General features: G+C 42.4%; 1 long non-coding RNA gene across 1 annotated transcript in view; it reads right to left on the minus strand.

Annotated features, from left to right (window-relative positions):
• LOC103792692 (uncharacterized) overlaps nt 1–23,425 on the minus strand; it is a 415,195-nt gene that overhangs the window by 372,610 nt on the left and 19,160 nt on the right. The window lies entirely within an intron of this gene.

Below are 23,425 nucleotides of genomic sequence, written 5' to 3' on the forward strand. Positions count from 1 at the left end.
GGTGGTATATTCTTTTATATGGACTCACATCCCAATGAAGCATTGTGACTGTCTGGTTGTGGCGATTCCTCAGAGCACTGTGAATAAGTCTGTTCTCTACAGAAGCAAAGCTTTCCTGGGTTATATCAGAAAGAAAAACAAATGGGAGTACCCAAAGCACCACGGCCATAGAATTTTCTGCACACACTTCTCTCCCAAAGGACAAAGGCCACCCCATGGATGGCGCACAGAACAAACACCATGCTGACACTGAAACCAATGGCATCTGCCTTGAGAAAACTCTACCAACTTCTCTTTAAATGTTTTGGCTTAATTTTGCTTGGCTGTACATAAATTATTCTATGGGGTTTAATTCCTGCAAAAGAGAATATAATCCAACCTTCTGCTATAAATGCCGCTACAATTGCATTCCAGTGCCAAGCAGCAGGGAGAGAAATCAAACAGTTGGCCCCTAGTGAATTAATCTATATGCCCCAGTTTCCTAACACTAAGCATGCCTCAGACAATAGGCTGGGTTTTAACTCTTTCTCATCAAGCCTTCATCATAAGCAGTCAGACTGCATTCTTCTTCTCACTTCTCACCCCATTACTCACAAAGAATATCTTTTCCCATGAAACCTGAGCTAACATACCCGGTAACCAATGCTGGAGTTTGCAGTAAAAAGTCAAGTCTCACCATTAGAAGCACATTCGCATACAAAATATTTCTATAGGAAGAAAAAAAAAAATCAGTGGATTGCAGGAGCTGCACACTCCATTGTCTTAAATGTGGCTGTTTTCAGTCAGAACAGTCACCCACCTCTACTTTGAGATAATGCATGTTCAGATCGTGGTAACCTTTTATAGCAATTGTAGGCCCTGTGTAGGAAGGAAATGTTAAAACTACATCCAGTTAGATTCTACGGAAATTGAGGGAGTCTTTTAGACAGAAACCAAGACAAAGGGGTCAAAATAACCACTTTGCAAGAACTGTTCGTTGCTGTGAACGTCACTTAGCAAAGAATAAACACCAACACTAGCCCATACTATGATGTTACGATGAAAACTAGGTAAAGGAATCCAAAGGAAAGGAAGCAGGAGCCACTTCACAACATCCTGAATTTATCTCATCCCACCCAGTGGTCAGTTAGGCAGGCAAATGAATGGTTAAAAGGCTCCACTGAACCCTAATCCCCAATCGTTATACTTAAATGGTTCCTCTCAATATAAAGAAGGCTCTTCAATAACCATAGATCTAATTTCTGTTAATTTTATGTAACTCTAACAGAGTCATTAACATTCGTGGAGCCCACTCCACACACAGCCCCTCCCTCCCCTCCTTCCCTCATTTCTCCTACGAGCACATCTCTTGAAAATTTAATTATTACCAGTAGAATTCCTGCACTAACTAAAGGCTGTTGCAATCAAATCAATAGTTGATGAAAGAGTGGTCCGAAAAAGCCATGTTAAATGCATTATCTGCCTTCCATTTCCACATCATCCGTGTGGCTCCTTTCATGATGTTACAATTGGAGACCCTCAAAATAACATCACTTTCAGGGAGTTAAAATGTCTAAGTGTTATCCAGAGATGGCTATTATATATTTATAAGGACTCCCCTATAAGCCTCTTCTGGATTTATTAAGTGCTCTAAGGATCTGTTTGGCTTATACCAACTACCACACACTGATCAGAGAAATCAAGGAGGAAATACTCAAGTGTATAACTGGATAGAAAAGGAAATGTGTGTAGCTCTCACGACTGCTACCAGGAGCAAGGCCAGTTTTATGTGCTACTTAGAAATGGTAATAAGTCATCTCCCTGCCTTCACCCTACTCTTACACCCCCCAGTGTCTGCTCTAATGGAAGAGCCCAAATGCTGTGCTGTCTCTCTTTGTGCTTTTCCACCTATGAAGAGTCTCCAGCACAAAATAACATGCCTTTGGGGAGAAAGAGAAGCTTCGGTGTTGTATCTTTTGCTGCTATCGGTGGAATGGGCTTTGGTGCTTTAATTAGGCAACTCCTGTTGCACCAGAGATGGGTCCGTAAAGCGAATATCTTATCCAAGACATGTGCAGTGCACCTCGTGGCATTTTGCAATACTCCCCGTATATAATCATTTTTTAAGCATCTGACACACACATATTTATAAATGGTTACCTGTTCTCCAGAACGGTGGTGGGAGAGAATTGCAGACCACGCAATGCATCATTGTACTGTGTACATTACCAGACTACTACAGACCAGGCTGGAGTGGTGCACTTAGATAGGTTCTCAAGGATAAACAAGCAGAGTCCTCTCTTAAAGGGCTGACAGGCTGAATAAATAAGTTGGAATCCTAATATATAGGACCAGGTGTGCAAACACAGTTCAGATCCTCTCATCTAAGCAATACATGATGCAGCATCACAGTGTCTGGAAAATTCAGCCCGCCACTATTTTCCTACTAAATTGTGCAGATAATTACTTCACTGTTCCATTTCACTTTGACTTAGAAACCTAGTCACAGGATTATAACAGGTCATACAGAGCAGAAGCTTATTTGCATATTTAAAATGCTCGTCTATCAACAAGCAATTCTCATGCGCCTTGTACTGCCCTCAGGACGTTTTATTCTAAAGGAAGTCAAAACTCAGACTCTTAAAAATAATCAGTGGATGTGGACAATGATCCTTTCAGAGCAGGATTCAATGAGAAAGAACAGACTGCTGTGGGAATGAGAGGCCAGAGCTCCAGAAGGGCTTCATGGCACACAGAGGTTTACCATGGCCTCTGGCAGACCTCTGACTTTTTCACATCACCCATAGAGAATGAAACAGACATACATCACAGGGTAAATGCATGAGGCTGCTGCCAGCCAGTGGTAGCCAGAGCCACTAAACCTCCGGAGCAGACCTGGTGGCCCCCAAAGGTGGAGGGGATTACTGTCTTACGACCCCTGGTGACCCACTTGAAGTCCTCGAGTTGAGACACTCTGCTTTCAGACAGGTGTAAGCTGAGATTTAATTAAGCCGAGAGACGGATATGAGAAGACAGAAGAAACTGTGGTATGAACTAATGTATCATTCTTTAAAGAGTGGCTATAGCTTTTGCTAAGATAAATGTAACCAAGAAACAAAGCCTCAAAAAGTAGTGTGGTTCAATGATTAGATGCCCAAGTTTTAGAATTAGAAAGTTCTGGGTTTTAGACTCTGCCCTGCTTCCAAATAGGTGCATGCCCTTGGGCAAATTATTTTACCTCTCCAAGAAAAGGAGGGGTTTCCTAGTCCCTACCCATTATACTATAATTCAGCCTGCCACTATTTTCCTGCTAAATAAATCTCACAGACGTATGTTGTGATGAATTAATAAGATCATGTAAATAAAGCACTTTGCACAGAACCTGGCACATGGAATATTCCACAAATTCCAGCAATGATATTAGTAACATAAGTATTGCTAGTAATGTTGCTAAGTTGTTTGAGGCTAAAAGTCAGCAGCGTAGGAGGTAGAACAGAGGGATGAAAGCATGAGTTTTAAAAACTAGGGATATGCAAACATTTTACATAGTTGCTGGTGCAGAAAAAAAAGAAAAGAAAAAAGAAACAATTATTTCAGAGGCAGAAGTTCCGGTCAAATCAGAGGAAAAAGGAAAGTTTTTGACAGCTGTCTAGGGCCAATTAAGACTTCTGTTTCAGATGACACATTCAGATGTTTCTCTGTGAAGTGGTCCCATTTTCTATTCTCTCCCCGCCCCATTTCTGTGCATTTGCCTTTGCAGATGCATGGATAAACAGATACAACATTTAATGCAACTGCCAGGGGGCCACCCATCACTGTCGTGCCGGCTGCAGAGTCTTCGCTGAGGGAGCTTCCAAGTGTCATTTTATTAATGTGGAGAGAAGAATAACAGATCATAAATATTTGAGGTCTGTCCAGCCAGAGTACAAGGGATTATCTATTATCCTTTGTGCACTAAACCTAGGTAAAAGTTATGGAATTTGAGATAAAGTTGAATTTCCGTGAAACATAACAGAACATCATTTGTAATCTTGTCAGCCGTGGCATATAAGTACACATGATATCCAAAGGAGAACATAAATGATAAATTATCAATACCTACAGGGCACCAAGTACTAAGTAAGCGATCAGGTTAGATCGGAAATATAGAGCACCATCCTATTTGTAGTATATATTCATCAAAAGTTTCTCAAAAAGAAAAAAAGATTTGCAATTGCAAGATGTCATTACTTGTACATTTTGTCTTATTTAGAAATAGACAAATGTCCACATAAAACACATTTATAAAGCACTTCATTTACCAGTTACTTTACATCTATTTACCACTCCCAACTTCCCATCATCCAGTGAAAACTGCAAGAGCATCTTTAACTCCATCTACAGATGAAGAAATTGAATCTAAAGAAATTAAGTAATTAACCGTGGACCGTGTGATTTGAAAAGCTGAGAGCCAGCACTCAAAGATCCTAGCCCTGGACCCGGGATAAAGATCCTAGGTCTTTCAACTATTGATCATGCCTGATAATCCCTCCACCTCATCATATATTCTCCTGTTATGGAGGCATTATTTCAGGGACAGGAAAAGTCAAGGCTGAGGATGAACGGGTGCAACTGTCCCCACATGGCAGCCAGAAATGTTGGTACAAGTCACGAAGACACATAAGGCAGAAGCTTCAAGAGTGCACAGGCACAGCGCCAGCCTGCTGGGTGGACTGGCTCTGTCTGTTGGTTCTGAAGAGGAATGTAGAATATGAGCCCTGAGGACCCAAAATTAGGCACAGGAGTTTGGGATTTATCCCAGAAGCAATGGAGAGCCATCAAAGCCTCTAGTTGAGGAATTATACAATTCAATATGTGATCCAAAAAGATAAGTTTGGCTAGGGTTGGAGCCTGGATTTCAGGCACTGGAAGCACCACAGAGGAGCTGGGGGGCTGAAAGAGGAATGGAACAGCCTTGGGAATGTCGCCTCTCACAACTCAGGGTTAGCTTTGGCTTGGGTGGTTCTAGAATGTGAACAACTAACTCTTCTACTGAACTGTGAATTCTTTGCAGGAACTTGTGTGTTATTCCCCTCCATGTTCCTGTGAATTGTACAGTGCAAACACTGCTTAGAAGACTTCCCCTCCTAGATGGCCTAACAGCACCTCAACCTCAGCCGGAATGAAGCTGAATGTGTCACTGCGCACTCAAACACAGCTTCTCTTCCCGCTTTCTCTCTCCTGGCACATGCGGCACTGCCATTCCAAGAAACTTTCTCTCCCTCGTCCCCATCTCCCATTCAACTGGTTTCTATATAATACCCCTCTCCTAATATCCCTCACGTCTGTCTTCTCTTCACTTTCTGAGGGGTTTGATCAGAAGCTCCCAATGAAAGCCTTGTCTGCAAACATACCTTTTTAGTCTACCTTCAACACTCCTATCAGAGGCCTCATTATGAAACAGAACATGATTATGTCACTGATCTGCTTAAAACCCTTCTCTGGCCTACAACTGCCTAGAGTCCGCTAGAGTTAAAGTTCTGGATCATCCTCCAGAGGACAGCAACCCCCCTCCTCACCATGAACTGGCCCGTCATACCTCCAGCCAATCAGCTTTAAGCATGCAAGCTCCAGTCAATTGACGGCCAGACAAGCATGCTGCACTGAGTCTAGGAGACCTTGCCCTGCACTTTGGTCCCACCCACACTCACTGTCTGCCTGGAGATCCCCTCTTCTGAGAAAGCTTTTCTCACACAGTTACCATCCTTTGCCAGGGCCCCAGAGCAGAAGTCATCCGTCCCTCTTTTTATGAAACTATTCTATCCTTATTTACCACCATAAGAGTTCTTGGCTGGGCACCACGGCTCACACCTGTAATCCCAGCACTTTGGGAGGCCGAGGCAGGCAGATTGCCTGAGGGGTTTGAGACCAACATGGTGAAACTCCCTCTTTACTAAAAGTACAAAAATCAGCTGGGCATGGTGGTGGGCACCTGTAATCCCAGCTACTTGGGAGGCTGAGGCAGAAGAACTGCTCGATCCTGGGAGGCGGAGGTTGAGGTGAGCCAAGGTCCAGTGCCACTGTCCTCCAGTCCAGGGTACAAGAGCAGTATTCCATCTCAAAAAATAAAAAAAGAGTTCTTATCCCATTGTATTAAAGGCGATTATTTTTATACTGGATGCTGCCTAATTCAATGCTCTCTTCAGTACCCAAGATTTTATACACAATAGGCACTCTTTAAACATTTATATAAATTAGAGTAGACACATTTTAAGAACAAAATGATGGAATTTTAAAATGTGTGTCCAGCCTGGACAAGAAAGTGAGATTCCATCTTTACAAAAAATAAAAAAATTAATTAGCCAGGCACAGTGGCGTGTGCCTGTAGGCTGAGGCAGAAGGATCACTTGAGCCCAACCTGGGTGACAGAGTGAGACTCAATCTTAAAAAAATACATATTTTTTAAATGTGTCAATGCTGGAAGATTTTTGCTTCTCTATTCTCAATTGCATGAGTACAGTAACTCTACTTACAGAATCTGACAACTGGCATTTGAAAGATCTATAAATACATATATACCAATACATAGGGGTGTGTGTATGTGTCCTGGTAACTTGCAATCAATTTCATTATGGCATGGTTACACTTCACACACCAAAAGTAGGTTGGCACTTGACAGGTGTATGTGGATATATGTGATGAGATTTAAAGAGCCCAGGATGAAGATATAAATCTCAACATTCCTTTAAATGAGAAAAAAATAACCTTTCCTTACTTTAGTTTTATTTCTCGTTTCCAAATCAAAACTTGAGCCTATAGAAATGTCCTGAAATCAGAGGCTGAAAGACTTCTTTGGTCAATGATTGGCGAATGGGTACTGGACAGCATTTGGGTAACCAACCTGTATGCCCAGCTCACCAATATTGATTCTATTTCTTGAAGTTGTTGGACAACTGATGGCTATTAAGTCTATCACAATGACCTTCAAAGTCTTTTATCTTTTCCCCTTAAATGTTCAAATTGGAAATTTTTGAGAACTACTTTGAGATATTCTAAATAAAATACAATTGTACAGTCTCAGGTAATACAACTGACACAGAGGAGATAGCTGACAGAGATCTGTTATTGTCGAATACCTCCTCCTTGCTTGATCTGATAATCCTGAGAGCAGGAAGCCAGTCTTAGTAACAGCACAGCCCCCATAGAGTCAACCACTTTGCTCAATGTTTGTTTAAGAAGTGGGCGCTCACGGGCATTCGAAATTGGGCACGACAGACACAGTCTTCAAACAGTATTTGTGTTGGTTTCATTACCTGAAAAATTGGGTTCATCGGTCTCCATAGGTAACAGTCATTATTAAATTGAGCACGCTATTTGACCATTACAGGTACAAATCAAGTACATAGACATGAGTGCTGGCTTCCATCTGGCACTACAGACTCACATGTGAAATCTGAGGAATCATCTAAGGAGAAGTCAGCCTCAGAATCAAGGAAGAGAAACAGTGATCCATAAATGTTGTTCCTCTATCTGCAATAGCGATAAGTCACAAACAAGCAAAGTGAGGAGTGCTATCACTGTTAACTGTTTCAGATCACCAGCTGCAGAAAGAACACAACAGAATGGAAATTGCTTTTATAAAGTATTCGATACGATTTAAACATCTCATGATATGCAGTGGGGCTCTCCAAGATGTGCCAGATGCTATTAAATACAGCTTGCTCTATGAGAAAATCATGCAAAATACATTTGCCAATTGAATTATATTGCAGGGCATAAAGGGCCGAGTACATAAACAAACTCCCATTACCTTGGTCTGTGGGCATTTTTCCTTATAACTTTTGGATGTAGAACATGAAAATAAGAATAACTATCATGCTTTTATTTTTTAGCTAACAATATGCTTTCAAAGCCTCCACCATTATAGCACAAAATACACCATAGTACGCATCCATTTCTCAATAAGAACAAGATTTACTATTCACATTTCTATCATTTTTGCTTAATACTGTAACCTTGGGAATTGTTTACTGAAGGAGCCACAACGGGAAAGATGCACAGTCTCTGAAAACAATTACAGGTATCCATTCATTCGTTAAAACTACTTTTAAAATAACAAATGTTGTATAAATGCAGGAAATTTTTCTTAATCTTAATGTAGCAATTAACATTGGTAAACCTTTGTATATTTTGCAGAGAATTTTCACTTTTCCATATTATCTTCTGAAATTTAGGATTTTACCCGTAAGATAGGTAAGGCAAGTGTTACTCGGTGGATGAATTGTAAACATGAGAAAGAAAGGTCTCCAGGGATGAAGTGATTTACCCAAGGACGCCAAGGAACAAGACTTCACACAGAAGAGCTCCAAACCAAATGTCCCTTCCACACCCTGTGTTCCTTCACTCCCCTAGGACCTTCTCAGGGGCTGCCTGGAAGAGGAAGCATGGGCTGGACAGGACCCCCTAGGTCCCAAAGCTCTGAGGATATAATTCTTTTATGTATCACTTCCACCCTGAAGCATGTTTAGGGTTAAGAATACAGAGCAAGAAATTCACGGGCTGAAATGGTAAATACTGGTTGCGAGGTAAGTCCAGGGTGGAGCATCCTGAGCTAAGACCAAGGGTAGAGGCAGGAGTGTGAATGAGTTCACCAACATCAGGGTCCACCTATCCTCAGGACTCACTTCCATGATGCCTTCTTGGCAGTGGTCTAGTCTTCTAGCTGGCATACAACTGACCATCAACCCCATCTCATGGAAAAATGTTTTGCTCAATCCCCTGTTGATCAAATAAGAATGGTTTGCATCCAGTAGAGTTGGAAAGTAACTCACAAAACTACTGGCATGTTTTTGTAATGGGAGATGGATGGAAGGTTACTTCTCAAAGTTGTAGACGTTTGTGCATAAGGCAAAAACTGTTGCTCACAGACACAGAGAGTGGAACAAAAAGAGTCCTCCAAAGGGAGCAAGACTTTGGTGACATACCAAACACTGCGGAACTGACCAGAGCCCAGCCTGTGAGAAATATTTATTTCATTCATACATCATAAGTCATCTTCTTTTGTGGAAAGGAAACTGGCACAGAAGCCAGTTAGAAGGAGAAGAAATACTGAGTACAAGCAGAGTGACGGTAGCAAAGATGCCATGTTGAGGAGACGGGACTTACAAAGCCAAGAGATGATAAGATAAAGCGTAGAACCAGGAGGGGCCAATAGTAAAGATGGGGATGTCAGGTTGGTAAGATTGTGGGCTGAGGGGTGGGGAAGGGAGTGGAATACTCCCTTCCCGAGGTGACCCATCAGGGGCATGTTAATGGGCATCAAGGCTGCACTACTGACATGGTCATGTGAGACTACCAGGAAGAAAGTGTGCTGGTGTTGGTGACAGAGTGAGTTTCAAAGCCTGGGAACAGGGGAGACAGACTGGAAAACCTTGAGAGGAGCAGAAAAGATGATTGAGATGGTTAAGCACCTGATTCCAAGGTCAGAATGCCGACGTTTGAATCCCAGCTCTGACATTTCTAGCCCTATCAACTTAGTTAATCATTTAACTTAGCTGTTCCTCAATAGCCTCATTGGCAAAATGGACCTCACAGAAGCCTCTGCTGCATAGGGTGTGGCCATGCCATCATTGACTACATATTATTATATGGAAAGCACTGAGAACAGTGTCTGGTGGATACTTAGTGCTATAGAAAGAGGTATTAGTGAAAATAATAGCAGCAATAATCATAATATAAATGGATGTTTACATTTGGGGAGGAAAAGGAAACCTAGAGGAAGCCAAAAAGGGGAGAACTTATCAAATAAGAGAAGTTGTCAAATAAGAGACTTTATCAAATAAGGTCTCATGGAAACAAAGAGCTAAGAGGGTTTAAAGCTGGAGAGGTTCATTAACAATACTAAATGCTACAGAAAGGGCCAGGGAAATCACACCTGAGAAAATATTCCTAGATTTGGGGGTTGAATGCCATTGATGACTTTAAGGAAAGCAGTTACAATAGATAATGGCAAGCAGCAGCCACTGTTTTAAGTGAGGGGACCAGGATAAGAAACAAGAAGGGCGGGTTATTCATTCAAGAATTTTAAGGGGGAAAAAAGGGGGGAAGTTCCCAGTCGGATCGCAGCGTATAAAGAAGATGTGTTTTAAGGCCGGGAATTCTTAATATATGAAACACGAGAAGAGGCCCACAAAAAGACAGAGAGTTAAAAGTAGAGAAAACGGATGAGGCTGGACGTGTGAGGTGGCAGCAGGAATTCAACCACAGCACAGGGAGGGGTGTGTGTGGAGGAGGGAAGGGCCATGTCTGTCCTTCGAATAGGAAAAGAGAAGGAAAGGACAGAAGAACATGCAGATAAATATTGAGGTGGGGGCGGGGGGCAGTGAGGGAGCTGAATTTAAATGGAAACATTCTTCCCATTAAAGTGAAGTTCATTTTCTAGGGATGCTTGAGGGGTATTGGGTTGAGAGTTTGAGAAAAAAAAAAAAACGAAAGAAAAAAAAAACACTCCTGATTTCTGTATATGTATTACATGAATGCCTAGAAGACTCAATTATCACATTTCAGTGACCATCTTCAGCAACTCTTGGTCACGTGGAAGCTGGAAGCAAAGTCCAAGATTGGCAAGTGGGGCGTGGCAGAAAGCCCAGAGCACAGGTGTGCCAGGACACTAAGAAGGGTGCAGCTGAGGCATCTGACCCGGCTGGGTAGGGGAACTGTGAAGCCAGGAGAGACTGCAGGGACCAGAAGAGCTGAGACAGCATCATACTTAAGGTTTTGTTAAGAATGAAAAACACAAAAACAAACACAGTACTATGTAGGAAGTGAATAATTAGGAGGGTGGTTACAGCAGGGGTGGGACCACAGAACTAGAGACTCTAAAAGTCTAGAGCCACCTATTAGGGATGATCCCTTCACTCTGGGGATGAGCCAGAGTCATTTCAGAAGGACAGATCCCCAAATGTCCTTGGCAAACCCAGCTCTCCCTGCTTCTGCTTATAATTCTCAACTGTGGGATGTGCCAGGAATACAACCTTTTGAGATAAGGACTAGTCTAGAACAGTCCAGGCTCTGTTCCCATTCCTCTTACACTAGTGATACAGGAGTTAAGAAGTTACTTAGGCAGATAGTGAGGGTATGGGAGTCCTTGGTAAGGTTTTCCTTTTTAATGAAAAGCAGTCCCAAAATCATTGTGTCACAAAGAGCAGCCTGTAAAATTCAGCCGCAGACATAGACAAGCAAGCTGGAAGTTTGCACAGGTAAATGCCACAAGAAAAAAGCTACCTGGGACTAGACATGTTCAAAATGGCAGCTCCATCTTTCCTCCTCTTTGCCAGCCAAGAGTACAGCAAGGAACACACAAGATTGCGGCCAGTCAGGTGTAAAGCCCATTTCCATAATAACATTGGGGCGGGGTAGCCAGCCACCCCTGCGTGCTATATTCTGGGCAAGACTGGGATTGCTGGGTTAAATCACTGCAGGACGTTCTGTTATAATAATATTGGGGTGGGGTAGCCAGCCACCCCTGCGTGCTATGTAACATCACACCTGATCCAATCAATCTGTGGCCCTACCTAATCGGACACTGCCTCCTCCAGGCTGCCTGTAAACTCCAGTGATGTCCACTGGCTGGTCTTTCCTTCTGGAAGCCCCTCTCTCTCTCACTAGAGAGAGAGCTGTTCTCCTTCCTGTTTCTTTTGCCTATTAAACCTCTGCTCCTGAACTCCTCATGTGTGTCCATGCCCTAAATTTTCTTGGTGTGAGATAACGATCCCCAGGTATTTACCCCAGACAACGACACCTCTTCAACAGAACGTCCTGCAGTGATTTGGCCCAGCAATCCCAGTCTTGCCCAGGATATAGAAACCCAAAGCAGAGTGCTTTGGGGATCCCCTGGCAGTGGTTCAAAGTGGGGCACGCACAGACAAGACTCCATCCGCCACACACAGCTTCCTTGACCCTTGGGAGATGAGTTTGCCAGGAATCCTAGGTTCTCCTGTCCCTCGTCTGTCTGTATTAAAGTTGCCTCACTTGATGTATTGTGCATGTGTTGTCTTTCCAGACTGGTGCAAGTGTTGGAAACTTCGGATTGGTAACTGGTGCACACCAAGCCTGCTTCACAGTAGTGAACGCCAGGAGCTGCTAGGCCTATCCTGTTTCATCCAAGAGGAAAACCCCACTAATCCTTTTCCTGTTTCTAACTTTTCTCTTGCTTCAGTCCAGAGAGCGAAATTAAAATGTGCAGGGCAGGAGTCTACGAGATAAACGCTACATTTTTATTTGTTTCTTTGTTACCGTGTTTATTGTTGTCACTATTGTCCTTTAACTTGTCATTTTAAAGACAACCTTTGGAGAGACGGCAGGGGCTGGGGGGGAAACACATGGGCTCAGAGCCCATCTCAAACTGGAACCATGCTTTTTGATTCTCCGTGTAGAGCTCATTAGTGCTGCCTGGGTTACTTCTATCAACAAAACCAACTCTGGTCTAGGACATCCTAAAATAACAGAGGCCAGACACTCTTTTCCTGAGCTCGCCAAACTCGTGTTTCCATGACTTTGAAAATACCTGTGCTATAGCCTGGAACACTCTTCCTGCGCTCGTCTACTTAGAATATTGTAACTTACCCTGCAAGTCTCAGTTGAAGAAGTACTTGTTCCATGCAGCTCCCTCGGATTCACTCAGAGAGCAAGTACCACAGGGACAGTATTTTTTAAATAGCACCTGAGAGTTCCTTAGTTTGGTACGTTGTTTGTTCCCTGCACACCAGCTACTACGAAAGCCAGTAAAGCTTAGCCCTCCATCTGAGTCCGTTTTGCTTCTGGTATTTGCTGTAACAGCATATCACAGACCAGGTATTCTGTGTAAATACAAATGCTTAGTCCATTTGTATTTTGCTATAATAGAATACCACAGACTGAATCATTTATAAACCAAAGAAATTCATTTGGCTCACAGTTCTGGAAGCTAGGAAGTTTAAGATTGAGGGGTCATATCTGGCGAGGGTGTTCTTCCTGTACCATAACATGGCAGAAGGCATTACACGGCAAGAGCACAGGAGAGAGAGGGGACAGAAGGGGGTCAAATTCATCCTTTTATCAGGAACCCACTCCCACAATAACAGCCTTAATCCATTTATGAGGGCAGATCCCTCATGACTTATCACCTCTTAAAGCTCCCACCTCTCAACACAGTTGCATTGGGGATTACGTTTCTAACACATGAACCTTGGGGGATACATTCAAACCATAGCACTCCTCTAGCAAGAAAGAACATGTGACAAAGAAAATGTCTTTTCCAGGGAGAACAGGAAATGGAGATCTGGGCCTTTCCATCCCATAATAGGGTAGAAAGACAGAGAAGCTGAAGGCAGGCAGGCAACACTTGCTTTGTGACACTGATGCGTCATGCCTTCCCACATAGGAGGCAGGCTGGAGGATTAGGCTGAAAAGAAATCAAAGGACATGGGTTTTGTGCATGCCCCAGTTTCTATTTACTCAGTTCTATTTATTTTCAGTTACTCACTGTGGCACACCATGTTGCTAATGGGCCACCAAGCACACAGATGACACTGCTGTGCTTGGTGGCCCATTAGCAACATGGTGTGCCGCACTGAGTAAAAATGGTAGCATGTTATGGGGGGAAGAGCTTTAGTTCTCACTCTCAGGCATCCCTCAACTTCTGTGGCAGAAGCAGCCCCATTAGCCCTGTGGAGAAAGGGAAGGTAGCTGGTGGTCCTTGCCAGGGACTGAATAGAGAGGGGAATGGTCATGTGGAAAGGGATGGGAAAGTCACCCTAGAGCCAAGGGCCTCTGGGCAGCCTTGGCCTCCAAGCCCCATGGGGTTTCTGCAGTGCCAGGGAGCACTGAGGAGGAGCCCAGTCAGTAGATAAAGAGCCTGAGGCCAAGATAACACGGGGCACAAGTCCATCTGTCCATCACCATCCGTAGTGAATAGGCAGGTAGAGGACACTGCATGCAAAGCCTGGGAACATAGAAGACAACGAAGGGTCCAGCAAATGTGCCTACAAGACATTTTTCTTCCCCACCTCCACAAGACCACAAGCGATTCAACCCCCACCCCCAGACACTCATGCCATTTTGGAATAGGTCACAATGAAAGGGAAGAAAACGAAAACACTAAACCTATGTTGGAAAGAAAGTAAATTACTTGTAAGAATTGATCTATGCCAGAAAAGATGGAGCTAAATTAACCAGTCTTAATTGACTACTTAGTAACTAACTTCACTAACTGGGTGGAGATAACTAACTAGTTAAACCAACACACACATAGATGCAGACACACGACACAGATCAAGTTGGATGGGGACCTGCAGAAAAGACCATTAGAGAACACAGAGAGGCTAAATTTTCTCTTTAAATATTTGTAAGTTTATGATCCTGTTATGCAAAGCCCATATTATATTGTAATTGTTTACTGACTTATATATTTCTCACATTAAACAGGTTTGAGAGTCAAGACCCGGTATGTTCAACTTCTAATTCTACAACAGTTCCCAGCATACAAGAAGCCCCTAAAAATATTTGCAGAATAAAGGAAGAGAAGAATTAAGGTTGGCAAGTTAGTGTAAGAATAACCACTGGGCAATCTTAATTGACATTCATAACAGCAAAATAGCCTCAAGAATGCAAGCAAGACAATCGACCTCTATCTTAGCTTTTGATAGGCTTTAGTTCTGAGTTTTCATCGTGTCTGTTCTCCTTTATTTATTTTTTTCCATTCTTGCTCCACTGAAGCATTAAGAAGAAAGGAAAACAGAAGACTTTACCTAATGAGCTCTTCCGAATGTTTCTGAGCATCCCCTCCCCACCTCTGGATGTGTCTGGATGCTGCTGTAAAGGTGCAAGAATGAGGAAGGAAGCAGGCAAGCAACATGGACTGTGAGAAACCAGGAAGTCGAAGCAACGTGCATGCACACACGGTTTTCCAACAAGTTACCCAGTCATAACCATGTTTTAATAGCTATATAGACGTAAATGCACATACATATGTGTGTGTATATGTGTGTGTGCGTGTGTGTGTGTGTGTTTGTGTGTGTGTGCTGAAATATAAGCCCAGTACAGGCCAGTCTACCTGAAACTCTAGACATTATTTCACCCTACATTCTATCTAGTCTTGCTCATGATAGAAAACAATATGAAACACTGTTAAGTGGCCTTTGAAATTATTCTTTGTCTATTAGTCTGTTTCCACACTGCTATAAAGATACTACCCAAGACTGGGTAATTTATAAACAAAGGAGGTTTAATTGACTCACAACTCAGAATGGATGGCGAAGCCTCAGGAAACTTAGAATTGTGGCAGAAGCGGAAGCAGGCACCTTTTTCACAAATCAGGAGAGAGAAGAGTGAGCAAAGTGGGAAGAGCCCCTTATAAAACCACCAGCTCTCAGAGAACTCATTCACTATCACGAGAACATGGAGGAACCACACCATAATCAAACTGCCTCCCACTAGGTCCCTCCCTTGACAGGTGGGGATTATGAGATTTGGGTGGGGACACAGAGTTAAACCATATCACTTTGCAATTGCTTATAGGAGTGCCATGATTACTTTGACCAAATTCTACTAAAGGAATCTTGTAAAATAGGACCAGGGTCTCTGCAGGAATTAGAATTGGGATGAAGGGAGGAAGGGAAGACCAAGCTAAGTCACAGTGCTGTTGACTCCTGAGCACTAATTTCTCCTATTATTCCCATGCTATGCTGCAGAGCAGGACATCTAAAATGTGCATTTTTCAGGATCCTGGTCAGATTCTATTCAGAAGGAACACTCACGTGTGGTTTGGAAGGCAGAAGAGAAGCAGTCTTCACAGTGATACTCCTCTGACACATGAAGGCTTTGGCAGATGTGGGATTTTGGGGTGAGCCCCAAGAGTTCTGAAGGCAGCTGCATCTGCTGGAGACCATACAACCTCTCTCAAAGCTAAGTCATCTCCTGTATTAAATTCCTTCTTGTGAATACCTGTAGCTGTTTCCATTTCTTTCAACATCCCTGATGCTATGGAACTTAACAGTTTATCTTGTTCTATGGTGGAACAGAGAATACATTTTTAGGAAATGCTAGCAAAAGATCAGCTTTCAGAAATCCCTCCCCTCCCTAACCCCCCAGCAAATCCTTTTGCCTTACAAGTCAGCTTGCATAGCTACCTCCTAATCCTATGACGATCACTCCAGGTCAAACACCCTTAGCTCCCATCCAGTCCCTTTCATCTAACACAAGATGTAGACAGTCTCAGCACTACTGCTATTTCTGTGTCCCCTGCATTGCCCTCATGGTCAAAGGTCTTCTGTGGCTATATCCTCCCACCTCAGAGCTGAAACGCTCTTACCATCCAGTCCCTGCAGAGCCTGGCTGTCCCCAGACACCTTTACAGCACTTCCCCAGCCCATCACATCTCTAACCAGACTGCTCTCCCTCCTATTGCCACCACACCACATGCATCATGCCTTGCTTCCTTTGGTCAGGCTTTCCCTTCCCTAGAATGCCCTCGCTTATCTGCCTGGACCCACCACATTTTTAGAGACAGTGCCAAGTCTTAGGTCGCTCATGAAGACTTCTCTAACCACACAAAATTCCATCAATACCCTGCCCCTCAGACCTGAAATATTTAAGCATAGCAGAACACCTGCCAGGTCCAGCTCAAATCATTGACCCAGAGACTTGGGAGTTCAATACATGGCTATTGCTTTAAACTACCATCAGCCCTCTGTATCCATAGGTTCCACACCTGTGGATTCAGCCAAGAGCAGATAGTAAATATTCTTTAATAAAAATTTTATCAGTGGCTCATGCCTGTAATCTCAGCACTTTGGGCAAGGCAGGTGGATCACCTGAGGTCAGGAGTTCAAGACCAGCCTGGCCAACCTGGTGAAACCCTGTCTCCACTAAAAATACAAAAATTAGCTGGGCATGGTGGTGCGCAACTGTAGTCCCAGCTACTTGGGAGGCTGAGGCAGGAGAATCACTTGAACCCGGGAGGTGGAGGTTGCAGTGAACTAAAATCATGCCACTGCTCTCCAGCATGACAACAGAGTGAGACTCCATCTCAAAAAAAAAAAAATTCATCAGTACTGAACATGTGAACATGTACACTTTTTTCTTTGCCATTATTCCCTAAATAATACAGTATAATAACTTATTTATATAACATTTTCATTGCATTAGGTATACTACAGAGATTATTTAAAGTATTGGGAGGATGTGTGTAGGTCATATGCAAATATTCCATTTTATAGCAGGCTTGAGTCATCTGTGGATTTCTGGCATCCAAGGAAGAGGGTCCTGATAACCACAGATATCAAGGGAGGACTGCTCTACATTTTGGGATGGTTTCTCAGCAGACACTGATGGCTAAAGGCTGCTCCAGCTCCTACAGTCTTTTCCACATGGCAACCAGCAAACTTTTTACAATGGGTATCAAAGCACCCTGCCTGGTTTCTCCTACCCCATAGTCTCCGACATGAGTAGCCAGTCACTCCATTTTCATCACACTGGTCTTTTGCTCTTCCCTGAAGAAGCCATTCTGTTCCAACCTCAAGACATTGGCATGCACTGTTCCAACCACCTGGAAAGCTCTTTTCTTAGAACCTCACACAACTCCCTACCATTTACTGCATCTCACTTCTCTATTCAAATGTCAGCACCTCGGAGAAGTCTTCTCAGATAACTCATTCTACCTTGCCTTCTCCTCAGGCTCTGTCCTCTTACTCTATCTTTCTGTATTCATGCAATACTTCTATGACATATATATTTGTTCACTGGTTTAATTTCCATCACTCTAAAAATGAAGCCTTCTGAGGATGAAAAGCCCAGTGTCTAATGGACCAATATCCCCCTAATAGTAAAAACTGTGCCCAACACACAGCAGCAGCTCAGGAAAGATTTGCAGATTGGAAACATGAATGATTCTATTTCAGCCCGTCGGGCAATGTTTGGGACAGACTGAGTCTTATGTTCAAGAGCTCAAGTTGATTATGACTAGAAATCTCTCTGTATCTAAAAGTATGTTTCCAATAATGAGTGGATGAAATCAAATTTAACAGTTGTTTTTCTTTTTGTATGGCATTATAGTCATGTTGATGTGACACTGACATTGTTCTTTTTGTTTCCTTTTTATAACACAATTTGAATAATTTAAGGACAACTCTTCAAGATTTGCAATGATTGAAGACAAAGCCAGAAAACATTATTTCAAGACTCATGATTTGCGGTCCTCACCAGCTTTGTGTAATTTTGTTGTGTCTTGTGGTAAAGGCATGAGGTGGAACATGTAGTCCACCCTAGGAAGGGGAACAGGAGCAAACATTTAAACATGCAGATACACTAACAATGAACTGGCTATTTCTTTTATTGATATCAACAAGCTTTGGCTGCCCCAACATTTAGCAATACTCAGGATAGTCACAGAATTAAAGGAGCCCAGACTTTTCGAGCTATATTCTGCTTAAACTAGTCACCTAAACATCTAAAATCCTTTATTGCAGTTTTCCTTAGAACCAAAATACATAGTTTCATCTTTCTGAAGCTAAGTGTGCCATATAAAATAAGGTTGAAATGCATTTAGCTCAAGTAAAATAACCAAATATAATCTCAAATAACAAACAAATGACAAGAGTCGGTTTGAGGGAACAAAGCTGCTTAGAAATTTGTATCCATTTCCTCTAACTGTGGAACAGGCCCAGTCCTAACAGCATGTTCTGCAGACAAATAATGTCATTATGACCTTTTCAACATTCTATGAATAAGAAAGAGGCTTAGAAAATTTTTTATAAAATAAATAAGTATATGGCCAACAATAGTCAAATGCCACCTAGTTAGGACTAGAACTCACTTATGTTATAATAAAATATCAATAATTTATTTGAACATTAATAAAACATAGGCGTTTATAGAATTAAGAAGACATTGTTTAATTGTTCCATGACTGCAATAGGCACTCATGCTATAAATAAATAACAATTCCTCCATTCATACCAAGATGTTCAGCATGTACAGGCAAGACAGTACTGCCACAGTTTCACTCAAAAGGGCTGAGCCTGCAGGGACATGAAGGCCTCAGAGTACTTCTCCCTATGCAATAGCACCATCAACTTATCTGCGAGTCAACAGCATATTAAAATAATATTTATCGTTGGATATTCAAATGGCTTGCTGATGATAAAAACAATTAGTTGGATGCCATAAAGAGCAGCCAGATCTTAAGATAAAGAAACCAAGAGGCATCAAAAGATCTAGCCTTAGTGCGCTGGAAGACAATACAATCTTAGGGCCCCCCTTGAAGAAAAAGAGTACAAAATTATAAATGTAGAATTGTTCTGGAAATATATTTTACAAATAACTGAGAAAAGAAATCTCGACAAATTACATAGACAACTTAAGCTGACAAATTCAACACAGATCATAAAAACCCAACAGAAGCATATTTTTATTAACTAAATAAGCAGCATACTTCCGTAATACTTTTCCTCATAACTTTGCTGAATGTTCTTTGATCCCCTTTTCATAAGACAAGAATGGTTTAACATATTCCATACAGAGAACAGAAAGATGGCTTAGTTTTTCCTCTAGCATGGTTGATAGAAAGATGCATTAACAAATATATTCTTGGCAAGAGAGAACCTCCATTTTGACTGGGTGTCGGTAAGAGCCAAATCTTCTCTTACCAATGTAACAGATTTGGTGAAATTTTCACAAACTGACCCCGCCTCTGTACTAACCTTGTTTCTAACCCCACCACCAACACACACTTCCAGCTGGAGAGAGAGAGTGCTGGATTCAAGATGGCGTCCACCAGACGCTCCTCAAGTTGGCATTCCCAGAAGTTGTTTCTCCACTTGCACAGCCAGAAATGCTCTATCATACGTGGAAGGGACTGCAAATCACAGAGGGTATTCCACTCAACTAGCAGCAAACATATGCCCATCTCATCTTCCCCTTGGGTCATTTCAAAATTGTCTACGGCAGCTCCAATATGGCCCAAGAGGAGGAGAAGTGTGGGAAGAGGAGTTGAAGTGCAAAGACATCGTGGTCTTCATTGACTGAAGTTTAAAATGTCTGCTTTGTGCAAGTTTTAAAAATCAAACATCCACATGTGAATACATGTCTAGGGTCTTTCTCAGACCCTTGGGAAGGGTCCCTTACACATGACAGGCCTGACAATTACACATGGGCAGTTTCACAGTAAATTTACATCATTCAGAAGATGAAGATTAAAGAAGGAATCCCGGAGTTGAAATAGAAGATTGGTCAGAACTAGAGAGGCAGAGTGAGTCAGGACAGCCTCCTCCTGCCTGCACCACAGCCTGTCTCACATGGGCTGCCCAGAAGATGTCAAGCTGTGTCAGGGACAATGAGCACCCAGACAGAGATTGTTGAAAAAAAAGCAAAGAAAAAAAAACATGTTAATTCATGTTATATTACCATTTTGTAGGTTAAATGGTCAAATATCTGCAATTTTATATGGTTTGACCTAACACTTATCCATATTTAAATAATGCACCATGTGCCATGTTTGTGGCACTCCTAGGCATTGTCATGGGTTGAATTATATCCCCATAAAAAAGATGGAATGGACTCCAAACCCGAAATATCTCAGAATGTGACCTTATTTGGAGATGGAGTCTACAAACGTAATCCAGTTGAGATGAGGCCATTAGGATAGACTCTAATTCAATGTGACTGGTGTCCTTTTAAAATGGGGGGGTTGGACACAGAGGCAGACATGCATAGAGGGAAGATGATGTGAAGAGACAGAGAGAATGCCATCTGCCATCCAAGGCTACCAGAAGCTAGGAGAGAGGAATCGAACGCATCCTTCCCTCACAACCAACCCTCAGAAGAAGCCAACTCTGCCAATACCTTGACCTCAGATTTCTAGCCACTAGAACTGGGAGAGAACACACTTCTGTTGTTTATGCTACGCTGTTTATAGCACTTTGTCATGACAACCCTGGGAAACTAACCCAGACATTGACTCCTTAAAGCTTCACTATGCTTCTGTAAATTGAGAGCTATTACTATTACATACATTTCAGAAAACTGCAGCTCAGAGACGCTAAGAACTGTGTACAAGGTCACAGACAGCAGGGGAGGAAACTGAGCTTTGAACCCCAGAAGCCTCGCTCCAGGCTCACACTTATGATCTCCAGGCAGCACTAGCTCAGTGGACTTACGTTTGCATTAATTATTATTATTATTATTATTAATATTTTGAGATGAAGTCTTGCTCTGTTGCCCAGGCTGAAGCACAGTGGTGTAATCTCAGCTCACTGAAACCTCTGCCTCTCTGGTTCAAGCAATTCTCTTGTCTCAGCCTCTCCAGTACCTGGGATCACAGGTATGTGCCACCACACCAGGTAATTTTTGTATTTTTAGTAGATACAGGGTTTTGTCATGTTGGCCAGGCTGGTCTCAAACTCCTAACCTCAGGCAATCTGCTGGCCTCAGCCTCCCAAAGTGCTAGAATTACAGTGTGAACCACCACACCTGGCCCAGTAATTATTTTTAATTAGCAACTTCCATGGGTAATATGAGGAACATTTTTAAGGCCCTGAAAACCACTTATCCTCTGAAATACCATTTTTTAAATAGCCACTAAAATCCTGTCTGCAAGACAAGAAATTTACCTCAACTGAGGATAATTGGCAACAAAATGGGAGTGGTGACAATTCACTTAAAGTGAATAGAGAGAGACCAAAACTAGTGATAAATAATGATGGGGAGCCGGGCGCCATGGCTCACGCCTGTAATCCCAGCACTATGGCAGGCTGAGGCAGGTGGATCACGAGGTCAAGAGATTGAGACCATCAATCTCTTTAAACACCAGTTTAAAACTAAATGTCTAATAAAGTTATCTAATGGCCTTTATTTCGTGTTTGATTTTCATAGCTTGATTTTTATAAAGATTATTTTACCAAACAAAAAAAAGGCATTAATTTTTCCAGCAGCATCTCTTATTTTTTGAAGATTCAGGGTTTTCATTTTGGAGAGTCCACCTAGTCTTCATCCTTACTGAGCTTTTCTTCTTTAGTTCTCAAGCAGGTTAACTCTCCCAGAGTCTCATTTGGAAATGACCTTGGGTAGTAATGCTTTGAGCTGTTCTCTAACCTCACTTCCGCGGACTCTGTGAAATCCCACCTCTTTCACAAGAATTGCACTTTCCCTTTGTAGTTGAAATACATTGCGCTGTCAGGAGTTTACACCCTGGTGAATTCAGGTGGACTATGGACCAGATAGACACCGAGCTGGCAAAGTACACAGATGAGATGATGTAAATAGGTGTGACATGATGTGTACCAGATGCTGAAATGGGGACTGACATTATGTATTATGGCAAAATATGACTTCCTGGGGAACTTCAAACGTCAGGGACTCTGATAATCAAAACAAAAAAATGAGAGTCCTCCCATGTCTTTGCTTAGAACATCATTTCCCAAAGTCTATTCCAGTGAACTATAATCCCCACTAATCCTGGAGATGTGATTAGTAGGGATAAGTAGGAAGTATGGGGAATTTATGGTTAAGCACTTCTGGGAAACACAGAGTTAAACATAGATGAATGAATCTGAATGCTTTGAGAATTCCCTGAGACTATAAGGTACAAATAACGTGCATTTTGATTCTCTAAGAGCTACATACTATGTGTAATGTCTCCCAAATGTGTTTAAAACTGTCTTCTCTACCATTGGATAGGATGAGCGTTCAGGAGAGCATACTTTATGAGATGGTGACTTAGAAAACCCCTTTCTGATGCAAGATTATACTTCAGTAAACCTAAGGTGAATGATCATGGACTCTACTCCAGGATGTCCAAATCGGTATGATGTCATTCTTTTAAACAATAATGCCCAGAGCTCAGCTCCAAATCATCTTAAGATTAAGACCATAGAATATCATAGGAAAAGCACCAGGCTAAAAGGAGAATTTACATAGTCCTCATGACTTGGGGGCCTTGGTTTTTCATTAGCCAATGGGGTAGGGTGGTGGATCCCTAAGGTTCCCTACAGTACGCAGAACCAGAACTAACCGAAAGAGAAGACTCAGAGTGGCAGAGAATGCTAAGGACAGGTGGGGAGGACCCCATCAATGCTGGTGCCTTTAAAACCAATCATTTCAGAAGTCATAGAACTGAAAGCACAGGATTTCTTCTGTTCTGTAATGCCTGGACCAGTTTTTAATAGCATAGAGGCAACCAATAGGCTGATTTCCTTGCAAAGAAATTTACTTTTTTTTTTTTTTTTGACAGTGTTTTGCTCTTGTTGCCCAGGCTGGAGTGCAATGGCACTATATTGGCTCACTGCAACCTCCGCCTCCCAGGTTCAAGTGATTCTCTGTTTTCAGCCTTCCAAGTAGCTCCAAGTAGCTGGGATTGCAAGCATGTACCACCACACCTGGCTAATCTCATATTTTTAGTAGAAACGGGGTTTCACCATCTTGGTCAGGCTATTCT

This window comes from Callithrix jacchus, chromosome 4, assembly GCF_049354715.1.
Source record: "Callithrix jacchus isolate 240 chromosome 4, calJac240_pri, whole genome shotgun sequence".
Lineage (NCBI taxonomy): Eukaryota > Metazoa > Chordata > Mammalia > Primates > Cebidae > Callithrix > Callithrix jacchus.